This window comes from Stenella coeruleoalba, assembly GCF_951394435.1.
Source record: "Stenella coeruleoalba genome assembly, chromosome: 6".
In the NCBI taxonomy this organism is placed as follows: Eukaryota; Metazoa; Chordata; class Mammalia; order Artiodactyla; family Delphinidae; genus Stenella; species Stenella coeruleoalba.
In genome coordinates, this window is record NC_137151.1 from 9,451,080 (window position 1) to 9,465,504 (window position 14,425).

The 14,425-nt window shown below is 40.2% G+C and overlaps 1 protein-coding gene across 5 annotated transcripts in view; it reads right to left on the bottom strand.

Moving 5' to 3' along the window:
• Nucleotides 1-14,425, bottom strand: part of CNTNAP5 (contactin associated protein family member 5) — a 505,995-nt gene that overhangs the window by 434,167 nt on the left and 57,403 nt on the right. The gene's annotated exons all lie outside the window — the stretch shown is intronic.

Consider the following 14,425-nt stretch of genomic DNA (forward strand, 5'->3'; position numbering starts at 1 on the left):
GTGTAACTTGTTCTTTGGGTAGGAGGCATATTTCAGGCTCACGTTCTTCTGCATTCTTCTTACTCAGTCGGCATTCTAAAAAGTATTGTTTATTTTTGTTTATTTATTTGATTTCCTAAATGTCTAACCTAAAATTACAGAGCTTTTCTCAGTTACTTCAGTGGCTGTGTGGCATAAACTATTCTCTTTAACATCTCACAAATATATCTCTAGTGTGTTTATAATTGCTCCTGTATGTCCTTTAAACTTGAATGGGTCTCCTTGAATTAATCTTTGTTTTTAAGTCAACCCTAGCTGTATTCTACAAACCTCTTCATTTACTGATTTGTTTGTCTGGGACACTGACGATATGATTTTGCCTTTCCTTTGAGACTCAGGCATATTTCATCATGGGGCAGATACTGATGGTACTGAACAGACATTATATTTCAGGGCACATCATTTGCATGAAGTAGCCCAAAGGCATTCAGTATATGCATCATAGAGCTGGAAATCCAGTTTCCATTAGATCATGGGCTCCTATAATACAAAATAGTTGTGACACTATAAGGGAACCAGATGCCCTGAGCCAGTTCTCTCCAGATAGCAATATGACAAATTCACTTTTTTTTTTAAAGTCCTGGCTTAAGGGACATCATCTCAATAATCCCTACCCCGATCAACATATCTAAAGTTGCAACCTGTTTCCCTCAATCTTAGAATTCCCAATCCCATTACCTAGATCTATTTTTGTTCTTTCTATAGCATTTGTCATCCTTCTTACTATGTAATGTATTTACTTGCTATGGGTATTGCTTATAGTTTGTCTCTCCTGCTAAAACACAAGCATCATAAGGGTAGGTGCTTGTTCTTTTCATGGACATATTCCAAGCACATAAAATGATGTCTGATACATAACAGATGCCAAATAAATATTTGTTCAATGTTTTGGTAAATCTCTCTAAAAAAAGTTTCTCAAGGACACAGACCACATCTTGTTCATTTTTGAATATTTAATGCAAGAGGTATGACTCAAACATAAGAGATTCGACAAATAATTGTTGAATCGGATCAAAAAAGAACACTAGCAATTTACTTCTAAAACCGCTTTACCTTATTGTCCTTTTTTTGTCAATGTGACTGCTTTCTTTTCTTACTTTTCTTATTTGTTTGCTCTTGGAAAATTGCATGGTGAGCCTTTTATTGATCTTAGTGGTCAACAAAATCAGGTGTTAGATTGTAAAGTTTCACTCACAGTCTGAGTGTCTTGGTCCATCTGGGAACCTGGAGGGTTTTCTGGTGTCACAGGTGGGCTCCAACTGGATGAATCCCAGGAGAAAACACACTTTGATGTTAAATGTATGAGGTCCTAGAAGCTGCCACTCTCTTTTCCTTTGATCTCATTCCTCTTCTATTGTCTGGAATTTGCTTGTCTCTTTTTCAGCCTTTGATGTTACTTCTCTGGCAATGAGTTCATTCCTCCTTATTGGTTTTTTTCTCTGGCCCTGTTTGAATTTGAGAGTCTTCTTTTTCTAAAGATTCCTTTTCCTGTCAGACTCGGATTTCGGATACACTTGAAGTTTCTCATTAGTGAATATTTGTCTCACTTTTGTTCTGATAGCCTATTTTGTAATGGAATATATATGAAAAAGGATCCAAATGGCTGTCTTTTTTTTTTTTTCCACACTTTAAAACTTGCACCGGCTTGGTGTTTGTTGAATTATACATAGTGATTATGGCCTTTCTGGAGGAAGGCTGTCAAAGGTAGATGAATTTCTGCCATTTCAAATGCGACCAGAAATCTCAATTTTCTGATGGTACCTCTTGATTTTTAAATAATGGCCTGAATTCGAATAGTTAAAAAAAAATACTAAATGGGCTAAATAAGATGAGGGTAGTCCAAATTGCTCCCTGTGTGACCAGTTTTTGGCTTCTGCTCTACTGTTTGATTTGATCAGTGACTCAGATTGGAATTTCTTTGGAACTTTTGATCTCTATAACTCTTAAGGGGTTGCAGTGCATATTATCTCTTATTCTTGTCCCTACTTTGGGATTATATATTGAGATGAAGTGACTTGTTTTCATATTTTCACTTCTTTATTCCTTCTATACCCTATTCTTTCACAAATTCCCAGTGTCCCTTTATTTCTGGATGATATAATTGTTCATTTCTGTTTTGGGAGGGAAAAGAGTAAGTGATATCTGACCCAGACGCAACCCTGCATTGAATAGGAGGAAGCATTGATCCTGACAGCCCTCCTTGTTTCCACAAAGCAATTCATTCACGGCCATGCTTCCTGCCTGCCTGTGTTCCAGGTCCACAGCTACCTACCTCCACCCTGGCTTTGGCTCCTGACCCAAGCCCAGCTGTTGCCCCTTACACTTCAGTTGAATTTGGCCTCAGCATCTCTCTTAGATAAGGTTTTCTTTTAGTAATAACAATAGTGGCATTTCAATAGGCACATGAAAACATGCTCAACATCACTATTAGAGAAATGCAAATCAAAACTACAATGACGTACCACCTCACACCAGTCAGAATGGCCATCATCAAAAAGTCTACAAGTAATAAATGCTGGAGACAGTGTGGAGAAAAGGGAACCCTTCTACTCTGTTGGTGGGAATGTAAGTTGGTGCAGCCAATATTGGAAACCCCCAATTTCCAGCCAATGTTGGAACCCCCCCATAGTCTCTCAACTGTGGAAACAGTATGGAGCTTCCTTAAAAAACTAAAAATAAAACTACCATATGATCCAGCAATCCCACTCCTGGGCATATATCAAGACAAAACTCTAATTCAAAAAGATAAATGCAACCCTATGTTTATAGCAGCATTATTCACAATAGTCAAGATAAGGAAACAACCTAAATGTCCATCAACAGATGAATGGATAAAGAAGATGTGGTACATATATACAACGGAATATTACTCAGCCATAAAAAAGAATGAAATAATGCCATTTGCAGCAACATGGATGCAAGTAGAGATTATCATACTAAGTGAAGTAAGTCAGAAAGAGAAAGACAAATACCATATAATATCATATGTGGAATCTAAAAATCTAAAATATAACACAAATGTTTTAAAATATAAATTAGAAACAGACTCACAGACATAGAGAACTGACTTGTGGTTGCCAAGAGGGAGGTGGGGTGGGGGAGGGATGGATTGGGGGTTTGGGATGCAAACTATTATATAGAGAGTAGATATACAACAAGGTCCTACTGTACAGCACAGGGAATTCTATTCAATATCCTGTGATAATCCACAATGGAAAAGAATATTTATAAAAGAATATATATATAACTGAATCACTTTCCTGTACAGCAATAATTAACACAACATTGTAAATCAACTGTACTTCAGTAATTAAAAAAGAATAGTGGCATTTATGGACTAGTTTTATACAACGGGCCCTATGCTTAGGGCTTACTTTCACTATTTTTTTCTTTAACTTTTTAGCTAGATATTACTATTTGCTCCACTTGAAAGCTGATGAAAAAGATGGCATACAGAGGTTTAACAGCTTGACTAAGGCCTTAGAGCCAAGGGGTGCAGTTGTAGCCCCTCTGGTCCTACACACACTGCCTCGCCTCCAGCAACTTCTATTCCAGTTCCACTGAGGAACCATCTATCTCCTTGAAGACCAGGGTGAACAACTGGTCTTGGTTGGCCTGAAACTTTCTCATTTTTAAAACTGAAAGTCCCAGGCTCACTGACACACTATGCCCCTAACCTAGGCAGCCTGGCATGCACTCGGTGAGCCTTCTGCTGTTCCCACTATGGGGAAGCAAAGGAGACGTGGTGGACAGTTATAGTAGCGGAAACCCCCAATAGTTTCTCGATGGCATAAATCAGCCCCTCCTATTTCCTCTGCCAGAGCCACCCAATGCTCTCTACTTACTAGCAGGTTTCACACCAGGGGCTGGATTCAGACCATCTTTCTAATTCTTACCGTGAGCGCTGGTCCTGGCTGAAATCTGGTCCATTGCTAGTCTAGGGTTCATTTCTCTAAATGGATATCTTTTTACAGATTCACAGACACCAGAGTCTGAAACAGCCTGATTGGTTCAGCACATATTTATTTATTCATTTTTGTCTGAATCAATTTACAAAATTTTAACCTTAGGTTAATTGGACAATTCCCTGGTGGTGCAGGGGTTAAGAATCCACCTGCCAGTGCAGGGGACATGGCTTCGAGCCCTGGTCCAGGAAGATCCCACATGTCGCGGAGCAGCTAAGCCCATGCGCCACAACTACTGAAGCCCACATGCGTTGAGCCCGTACTCCGCAACAAGAGAAGCCACCACAATGAGAAGGCTGCGTGCGCACCGCAATGAAGAATAGCCCCTGCTCGCTGCAACTAGATAAAGTCCGTGTGCAGCAACAAAGACCCAATGCAACCAAAAATAAATAAATTAATTAATTTTAAAAATTGGATAATGGGGTAAATCATGTATATTTCAGCATTCAAGCAAGAACTCATTGGAAATTCTAACTTCAGTGTATCCCCACCCCCTACATTCAGGTTAGAAGGGCACCTGCGGTGGAACTGACACCCTAGAGAGCCCCCCTCTGACCACCCTCTGGTCACATCCTGTGTCATGGGGGTGGTGTTTGCAAACCAAGGGGAAATGACGATAGGAAGCTGTCATCACCCTCCTAAACTTAGTCTTCCTACCCAGCTCCCCAGAGTTTCCTGCCTGAACAGCTCTGAAACAGCTTCAAGGGCCTGAACTATTCTCTCCACTGTCCGTCCTCCTGAGGATGGACCACGGACCCATACATAGGTCCCAGGAGTGGCCAAGGGGGTTTCCACTGTAGACAGGGCTTGGACATGTGGGATGTTCATTTGTCAAAGAAGGAAATGGAACAGATTTTATTCAACTGTTAGCTTATTTGTAAATTTTGACTCTCTCCTCAGGCCCTATGAGTATTCAAGTGGGGCCTTTATAATATTTTATTGATAATGACAATCATTTAGCCTAAGTTCACCCGGCCTCAGAATGTCTTATTAAATAGTTAAAACCTACCACCACACCCCTAACTGCGGCTAAAATAATACTATAAGGAATTTTATCAAGTGTTCTTTTACTTCCTCTTAATAAAAACAATATTTGGGGTATAATACTGGAATTGGCATATCCCCCTCATCATGTTCTACACAATTAGTTTACTTTTCAATATGTACATCTCACTGTTATAAAACTTGGAGAAACATGCATTTAGCAAGTTCACAGATCAAAAAATTTTAAATTTAAAACTAGACAGAAAAATGGCACCAAGGAATGTGGTTTCAAGTCTTATATACATGCAGAGACCAGGATAAGGAACACAGCCTGTGCTTGGATCTTGAGAGATTATCCCTCCTTCAGAGAGAAACGCTGTCCCCAGCATGACTTCCAGTGATCGGCTATGCATACCTAGACTCAAATCCTACTTCTGTTACTCGATGACTTGAGGAATAGGAATGGGAGGGTCATTAGTCACTCTTGTCTTTTATGTCTGTGATATAGAATGTAATAATCTCCCTCACTAGGCTGCTTGAGGGACTCAACAAAATCACAAAATAGGAGCTTGGTTGTTTTCTTCCATTGTTTCCCCTTATTTCCACTTTGCACCTACTTATTTCCCTTTTCCTTATTTTATTTTCTTCCATTTATTTCTCTCTTTCTACCGTAGTCTTTCAACCGAGTTTCCCACCAACCCCCCCAATAAAGGACCAATAACAATTATACTACCACATGTTATGATCTGCAAAACAGTTACCCTTGTGATCTGTAGTTATTTTGATCACCCAATGAAAAGTTGTATTATGTCCAGCCAGTCCTTTAATTATGTCTGAGGTCCAAGAGGAGGTCCATTAGGGCAGTGCTAAGCCAAAGTAAGGGCAGCAATAGGTGGTCTCTGACTATGGCGACCCATCAGGAACGCCTTATGGGAAGAAAAGTAGGGTGTAAATTGGTATCTTTATAATGCACAAAAATACACTTTTAAAATTTACTTAACAAATATTTATTGTGTATTATGTACCAGATACAAATCTACAGAAATAGAGTAAAAAAGATAATCTTGACCCTTATGATGAGCTTTAGTTCTATGGCTGGGTTGGGGATGAAGAGATAGACAATTAAAAATAAGTAAATTTTGGGACTTCCCTGGTGGTGCAGTGATTAAGAATCCGCCTGCCAATGCAGGGGACATGGGTTCAAGCCCTGGTCCAGGAAGATCCCACATGCTGTGGAGCAGCTAAACCAATGCGCCACAACTGCTGAAGCCCCCTTGCCTAGAGCCCATGCACCGCAACGAAGAGTAGCCCCCACTCACTGCAACTAGAGAAAGCCCATGCACAGCAACAAAGACTCAACGCAGCCAAAAATGAATAAATAATTTTTCAAAAAAAGTAAATTTTATATACAAAATAGATAACCTACAAGGACCTATACGGAACTATACTCAATATTTTGTAATAACTTATAAGGGAAAAGAATCTGAAAAAGAATTAGCACAACACTCTAAATCAACTGTAAGTCAATAAAACAATAAAGTATACAATATGATGAAAACAATAAATAAGTAAAATAAAATTTTTCAACTTCGAAAAAAAGAATATATATATGTATAACTGAATGACTTTGCTGTACACCTGAAGATAACACAACACTGTAAATCCAACTAACTTGCTTTTTACTTCAACTAAAAAAATTAATTTAAAAACATATTATAAAGTGACAAGTGTTTTTGAAGAAACACTATGAATAAAAATAAATTAGAGGATGTGATTTTAGAAGTAAACATAAGGAATACCTTTTAAAGTCATGTATTCATTCTATTGCCTCAGTTCTTTCTCAAAGTACTTTTTTTGCGTATGGTACAAAATTCAAAATGATTCAGAAGAGTACACAGCAAAGAATAAAGTTTTTTTCTTTGTTGACCCCACTTTCTTCTGATCTGCTTATCCGTATCCTTCCAGAGATTTCTGTGGGTCTATGCACTTTCAAGTCTATATATTCTTTTCTATTTTTTTAAACACAGATACTGTTTACACTGCATTGCACACTGATTTTCCTTTTCATTGAACAATTTATACTGGAGATGGTTCCACATCAGAACATATAGGGCTCCCTCATTCTTCTTAATGGAAGCATAATACTTCTGCTCAGGTTTGTCAAGCACACACACAAAACAAGGTGAGTCCAAGGCCAAGGCCTGGCGGATACACATAGAGATAAAGGATCCGCTGTGAGATTCCGATGATGTGTGCCTTAGACAGTAAAGGCAAGAGTAGACAAATAGTACATCTCCCATGGCCCCTGCATCCCACACACCAACACAGAGGACACTAAGTATGAGGGCAGATGACCACAAGGTGAGTTGTGAGAGTCTTTATTGCTATAGATCTAATTCTAGACTTCGGCTTGAAACTGAGCAGGACCTTGTGAGGCTCCTGGGCACAAAAGCCTTTCTGTGTCCCCCCGTTTCTTGATTATAGGAAATAGGCTTATTTCAGCCTCCATGACCTTCCCTGAGTTCCAATGGGTGGTTCAAACAGTTACTAATGAGGGAAGGGAGGGGATGCAGAGACAAGGGAGGAGTAGTCAAGAAACAATAGTGCAGCCTTGGGGTAGGATCCTGGTACCCCCAAGGGATACACACAACAATATCTTTGAGCTGTTCTGCAGATACTGAAACCTCCACCAGTTGGGAGAAGGTAACTGTCTGCTGCCCACAAGCACGCAGACCCCAGACCTGTTGGAACCAGAAGGTTGATGACGCCGACTCCCAATTACCTCACCACCAACCAATCAGAAGAATGTCCATGAGCTGTTCACTCTCTCCTTTTTGAACCATTACTATAAAACTCCTCACTACCCCCTCCAGGTTGGGACACACGGTTTTGAGGGCATAAGTTTGCTGTGTCCCCCTTTGCCTGGCAGAGCAATAAAGCTATTCTTTTCTACTTTACCCAAAACTCTGTCTCCGAGATTTAATTTGGTGTCGGGGTACAGAGGCCAGATTCAACATCAGGCTAAGCAATTCTATGTGATGCAACTCTATTCTAAGCATGCAGGACAGAAAGCCTCATGCCTCCGCAGAACTTAGGGGGTGTCAAGAAACTGTATCAGGACAGTGTGGTATGGGGCCAGGAGGCAGGTGGCGATGGCCTTGGAGCCGCTAATTGCAGGCCTCCATCCTCTTGTGTCTCAGGAAGATGACAAGGTGTCTTGTCAAGACTCAGGTCAGCTGTGGGGCATGGCTTTGGCTGTCTGGCCAAAGTGGACAGCGTGAGGTCACTGGGACACTCTGGCAGGGCCGTTTCCTTATAGGGATTACCATAATTTTTAATTAACCTCCTTTTGATGGACTTTTGGGCCATCTTCCAATCTTTTGTTATTCCTAACATATACCCCTTTGCACACATTTGCTTATAATTGTAGGATATATTCCTAGAAACAGAATTGTTGGATTGAAGAGCACTTGTTTCCATTTTGAAGATGTTGCCCTTTCTTTAATATTGTATTAATTATAGTCTCACTAACAATAGATTAAATAGTTCTGGTTCCTTCATATCCATGCCAACATTATAAGTTTTGTGTTCCCTGAAGTCTAAGTTTAAAATATCATTGTAGTGTGAATTTGCATTCCTTCTTCTAATGAGTGAAGTTGTGCATGTTTTTATATATCTGAGAGTAATCTGTATTTTTTATATATTCATGTTCTTTACCTATTTTTCCATTGAGTTACCTTTTAAAAAATTATTTGTGGGGGCTTCTTATTCATTAATTAAATTTTGCAATACTTTTTCAAGTTCTTGGGAGGATGATATCATTCTGTCTGTATTTTTTTGTGGAACTGCATGTGGTTTTTAAAATACTTTATATGTACAAAATTTTTCTTATATTTTATTTCCAGGTTTCTAAACTTTATGTCATACTTAGAAGGACCTCCAACAATCTTTGATTATAAAAGTACTATCTAGGGAATTCCCTGGCTGTGGAGTGATTAGGACTCAGTGAGCTCACTGTGGGGACCTGGGACGATCCCTGGTCAGGGAACTAAGATCCTGCAAGTGTGGCCAAAATAAAATAAAATAAAAGCACAACCTCATATTTTCTTTAAAACTTCAATAAAACTTATATTTGAAGATGTACATGTATTTTAAATGCTTAGAGTGTTTAGTTTAATATAGCTTTTTCTTACCAAGAATTCTTATTAAATATATTTATTTTTAAAAAACGTCTTTTTAGTATTTATAACATAAATCACATAGTTATTTATTTATTTATTTTTGGCTGCGTTGTGTCTTCATTGCTGCATGCGGGCTTTCTCTAGTTGCAGCGAGCAGCGGCTACTCTTCATCATGGTGCACGGGCTTCTCATTGCGGTGGCTTCTCTTGTGGCAGAGCATGGGCTCTAGGGGCGAGGGCTTCAGAAGTTGTGGCACGTGGATTCAGTAGTTGTGGCTCGTGGTCTCCAGAGCACAGGCTCAGTAGCTGTGGTGCACAGGCTTAGTTGCTCTGCGGCATGTGGGATCTTCCCAGATCAGGGCTCAAATCCATGTCCCCTGCATTGGCAGGCGGATTCTAAACCACTGCACCACCAGGGAAGTCCCAAATCACATATTTTAAAAATATGTTTTTAATAGTTTTGATACTGGTAAGGTGCCTATGTTAAAAAGGATAACTGAGCACTCTTGATAAGAAACGAATGCTTGGGGTGACCTTCAAGATGGCAGAGGAGTAAGACATGGGGATCAGCTTCCTCCCCCAAAATACATCAAAAATACATCGACATGTGGAACAACTCCTACAGAACACCTACTGAACGCTGGCAGAAGACCTCAGGCTTCCCAAAAGGCAAGAAAATCCCCATATACCTGGGTAGGGCAAAAGAAAAAACAGAGACAAAAGAATAGGGATGGGACCTGCACCTCTGCGAGGGAGCTGTGAAGGAGGAAAAGTTTCCATACACTAGGAAGCCCCTTCACTGGCAGAGATTGGGGGGAAGCTTTGGAGCCAGGGAGGAGACCGCAGCAACAGGGGTGTGGAGGGCAAAGCAGAGATTCCCACACAGAGGATTGGCGCCGACCAGCACTCACCAGCCTGAGAGGCTTGTCTGCTCAACCACAGGGGTGGGTGGGGGCTGGGAGCTGAGGCTCAGGTTTCAGAGGTCAGATCCCAGGGAGAGGACTGGGGTTGGCTGCGTGAACACAGCCTGAAGGGGGCTAGTGTGCCACAGGAGGGAGGCCAGGAAAAAGTCTGGACCTGCCTAAGAGGCAAGAGACTATTGTTTCAGGGTGCGCGAAGAGAGGGAATTCCTTTCCCATGGGCCCACAGAAGGCAGAGCACCACCTAAGCGAGCTCCAGAGATGGGCGTGAGCTGCAGCTATCAGCTCAGACCCCAGAGACGGGCGTGAAATGCTAACGCTGCTGCTGCAGCCACCAAGAAGCCAGTGTGCAAGCACAGGTCACTATCCACACCCCGAGGGAGCCTGTGCAGCCTGCCACTGCCAGGGTCCCATGATCCAGGGACAAGTTCCCCGGGAGAACACACAGTGTGCCTCAGGCTACTGAAACATTAAGTCAGCCTCTACTGCCGCAGGCTTGCCCCACATTCCAATTATAACTACCATACCCCTCCTTCCCCCTGGCCTGAATGAGCAAGAGCCCCTAAATTGGCTGCTGCTTTAACTCTGTCCTGTCTGGGCAGGAACAGATGCCCTCAGGTGACCTACATACAGAGGTGGGGCCAAAACCAAAGCTGAACCCCAGGAACTGTGCGAAAAAAGAAGAGAAAGGGAAATCTCTCCATACAGCCTCAGGAGCAGCGGATCAAATATCCATAATCAACTTGATGTACCCTGCATCTGTGGAATACCTGAATAGACAATGAATCATCCTAAAACTGTGGCAGTGGACTTTGGGAACAACTGTAGAACTCGGGGTTTGCTGTCTGTGATCAAGTAATCAAACTTTGCTTAAAGGGAGAAAGGTGCAGCCGCACAGCACAGGGAGATCAGCTCGGTGCTTTGTGACCGCCTAGAGGGGTGGGATAGGGAGGGTGGGAGGGAGGGAGACACAAGAGGGAAGAGATATGGGAACATATGTATATGTATAACTGATTCACGTTGTTATAAAGCAGAAACTAACACACCATTGTAAAGCAATTATATTCCAATAAAGATGTTAAAAAAAATCAAACAAATGCTGGAGGGGATGTGGAGAAAAGGGAACCCTCTTACACTGTTGGTGGGAATGTAAATTGGTGCAACCACTATGGAGAACAGTATGAAGGTTTCTTAAGAACTAAAAATAGAGTTGCCATATGATCCAGCAATCCCACTCCTGGAAATATATCTGGAGAAAACTCTAATTCGAAAAGATACATGCACCCCAATATTTATAGCAGCACTATTCACAATAGACAAGACACAGAAGCAGCAATCTAAATGTCCATCAACAGATGAATGGATAAAGAATATGTGGCATATATATATATATATATACACACACACACCCCGACACAAACATACATACATACAATGGAATACTATTCAACCATAAAAAAGAATAAAATAATGCCATTTGCAGCAACATGGATGGACCTAGAGATTGTCATACTAAGTGAAGTCAGACAGAGAAAGACAAAACTCATATGATATCGCTTATATGTGGAATCTAAAATATGACACAAATGAACTTATTTACAAAACAGAAACAGACTCACAGACATAGAGAACAAACTTATGGTTACCAAAGGGGAAAGGTGGGGGAGGGATAAATTAGGAGTTTGGGATTAACATATACACACTACTCTATATAAAACAGACAAACAACAAGGAACTACTGTATAGCACAGGGAACTATATTCTATATCCTGTAAATAAACCATAATGGAAAAGAATATGAAAAAGCATATATATATATATATATATATATATATATATATATATATATATATATATATAAACTGAATCACTTTGCTATACAGCAGAAACTAACACTACATTGTAAATCAACTATACTTCAATAAAAAAACAGACCTTAGATTCAGATTCAGATATCCTATTTAGCAGTAAGGGTGTTCATATTGTTTCTGGGTGACTGAAGTAAGGAAATTTTACTTCCCAGGTTTTTGCACCTACTTAGTGGTAAAGTGGTAATTGTGACCCAGGATTCCTGTCCCTGGTGCCCCTTTCTCTCCACACAGCCTTGAAGGTGAATCTTCAAAGGCTGGAGAGCTCCAGTTGTTCGAGAGACTTCTCCCAACACCTACCTCTCCTGTTCCAGTGCAGCCAATGTCAATGTCACTGTTATCGTCAGTCTGTCTTCTTTTATGTTCATATGAACAAGCTGGCTGCATACTTTGGAAGGGGCTTGGATTCTCTGAAGCAGAGTTTGCTTCATAGGAACATTTCAAGGTGTTTTCCCCCCCTCCCCCAGGAAACACTTCTTACAAGGCACCAAAAAATTTAGACATTTCTAGAAGAAATCTGTTCCAACTTCACAAATTCAGTGACATCTTTGGATGTCTTTCCCTAAATGCTGACATTCACTTTAATGGCACTCAGCTGTGATTCCATACAGATCATCTACACTGGAGACCACAGGTAGTGATAACTTGAAAACAAATGTTGAATCAGGCAACTGGGTGAATTTTAGAATCACCTCTCAAGTTATTAGAGGTCAAGTATATGGGGACCTAATGAAACTTCATGATGGTTTTGTGTTATTTATTGTCCTCAAGTTCCTAAACGATATCTCTTTGCTTTAAGATAATTTCAATATTGTTTTTACAATCACTTAAACAAATAAGAATGATTGATACTCATAGATTTCCAGTTATCAGCAACTAAAAAAAAACCAAAAAAAACTGCCTGGTATTTTGCATCCTGAGTCAAAGAGTGACAGATTCTCTTTTGAAGTTAATGAATGGCATATCTTATCAACAGTATGCTAAAGTAAGATTAGGATCCAAAGAGGAGATCTTTCTTACAGTTCATGATAGAGATTGGAAAAAAGTCAGATCCTAAGTTTTCAATGATTCATCTCCACCTCCACTGTTCCTGTATGTATCCACTAGTGATTGACTTTGTCTCCTAACAGGGTTTCTAACCATCTGTCCAGCAACATGCTCCGCCTACCTATAGACAGATCTAAACTACAGAGTAGTTTCAGAGTAACCTTTAGAGTAACTGCTCTAAAATAGTTGTTCTCAGACAGTAGGGTGCATCGGAGTCTTCTGGAGGAGTTTTAAAAACCAATGATTGAGCCCCTCTCCCTGAGTTTCTGATTCTGTAGGTTTGGATAGGACCTGTGTATTTTCATTTCTAACAAATTTTGATGGGGTGCTAATTGTACTGGCCCCTGAAACACATGTTCAGAATGACTCCTCTAAAACATAAGTCTGCCCATGTCACTACTCTGCAAAAAATCCTTCAGTGGCTCCTTTTCCCCCACAGTTTAAGCTCCTTAACATGGGTCACAGGGTCCATCATTACCTGGGTCTTCCCTAATTCTTACGTTTTATCTCTCACTGCCTCAAGTGGTGTGTTGATACAGGTTTAAAATCTGGCTGTTCAGGGTGTGACGCACACACACAGACACACAGACTGTATGTGTGTGGGCACACACATGCATTCAGACATTAGGTCATTTTACTGATATAAGCGATGTGTAGACACAATTTACAAATAATAATAAAATATACAATAAACTGTATTATAAATTCCATAAAACCAATTGATTTTTATAGAATGCTTTCGTTGATTTTTCACTGAACTCTTTTATCTGTAATCACACAGTCTCTTGTCACTTATTCTTTTTTTTTTCTTAATTTTGTAAAACAACATAGATATGAAAAGTATTCTTAACACACAGGCTGGAGAAAACAGACTTCAAGCCAGACTTGGTCACCAGGCTGTAGTTTGCCTATCCCTGGTCTAGACAATCAACAAAACAATAAATCAAACCCTGACTTATAGGATTTACCAATATCCATGGTGTAAATATCTCCGCTATGATGAATTTCAAACCATCAAACGGATGTCACAAAATATGGAATTGGAAAGAGATGCACTGTAGCAATCCAATATAGTGTATTTCCACCACACAGATACAACAGAAGTAAAAAAAAAAACCTCAAATACATATAGATAGATGCATAGAGAGACACATAGACAGATAGATAGAATAAAATAAAGTAACTAGGCATCAATGAATTTAGTACATTTTAAAAATACTTCGATGGATTATAAGTTTAAATAACTGGGGTTTTCATAATGGCTGTATTTACCAGCCAGCTTCCAAACTTCCTGAAAATCTACCAGCTGGCCTTCATGAGTCAGTACCAGCTGGCCCTCACACACCACTGCCGGACGATTGTTTCAAATCCCATAGATACTGGACTGTGACATTTCATGCCCCGTATCCTGCACAGGGTCCT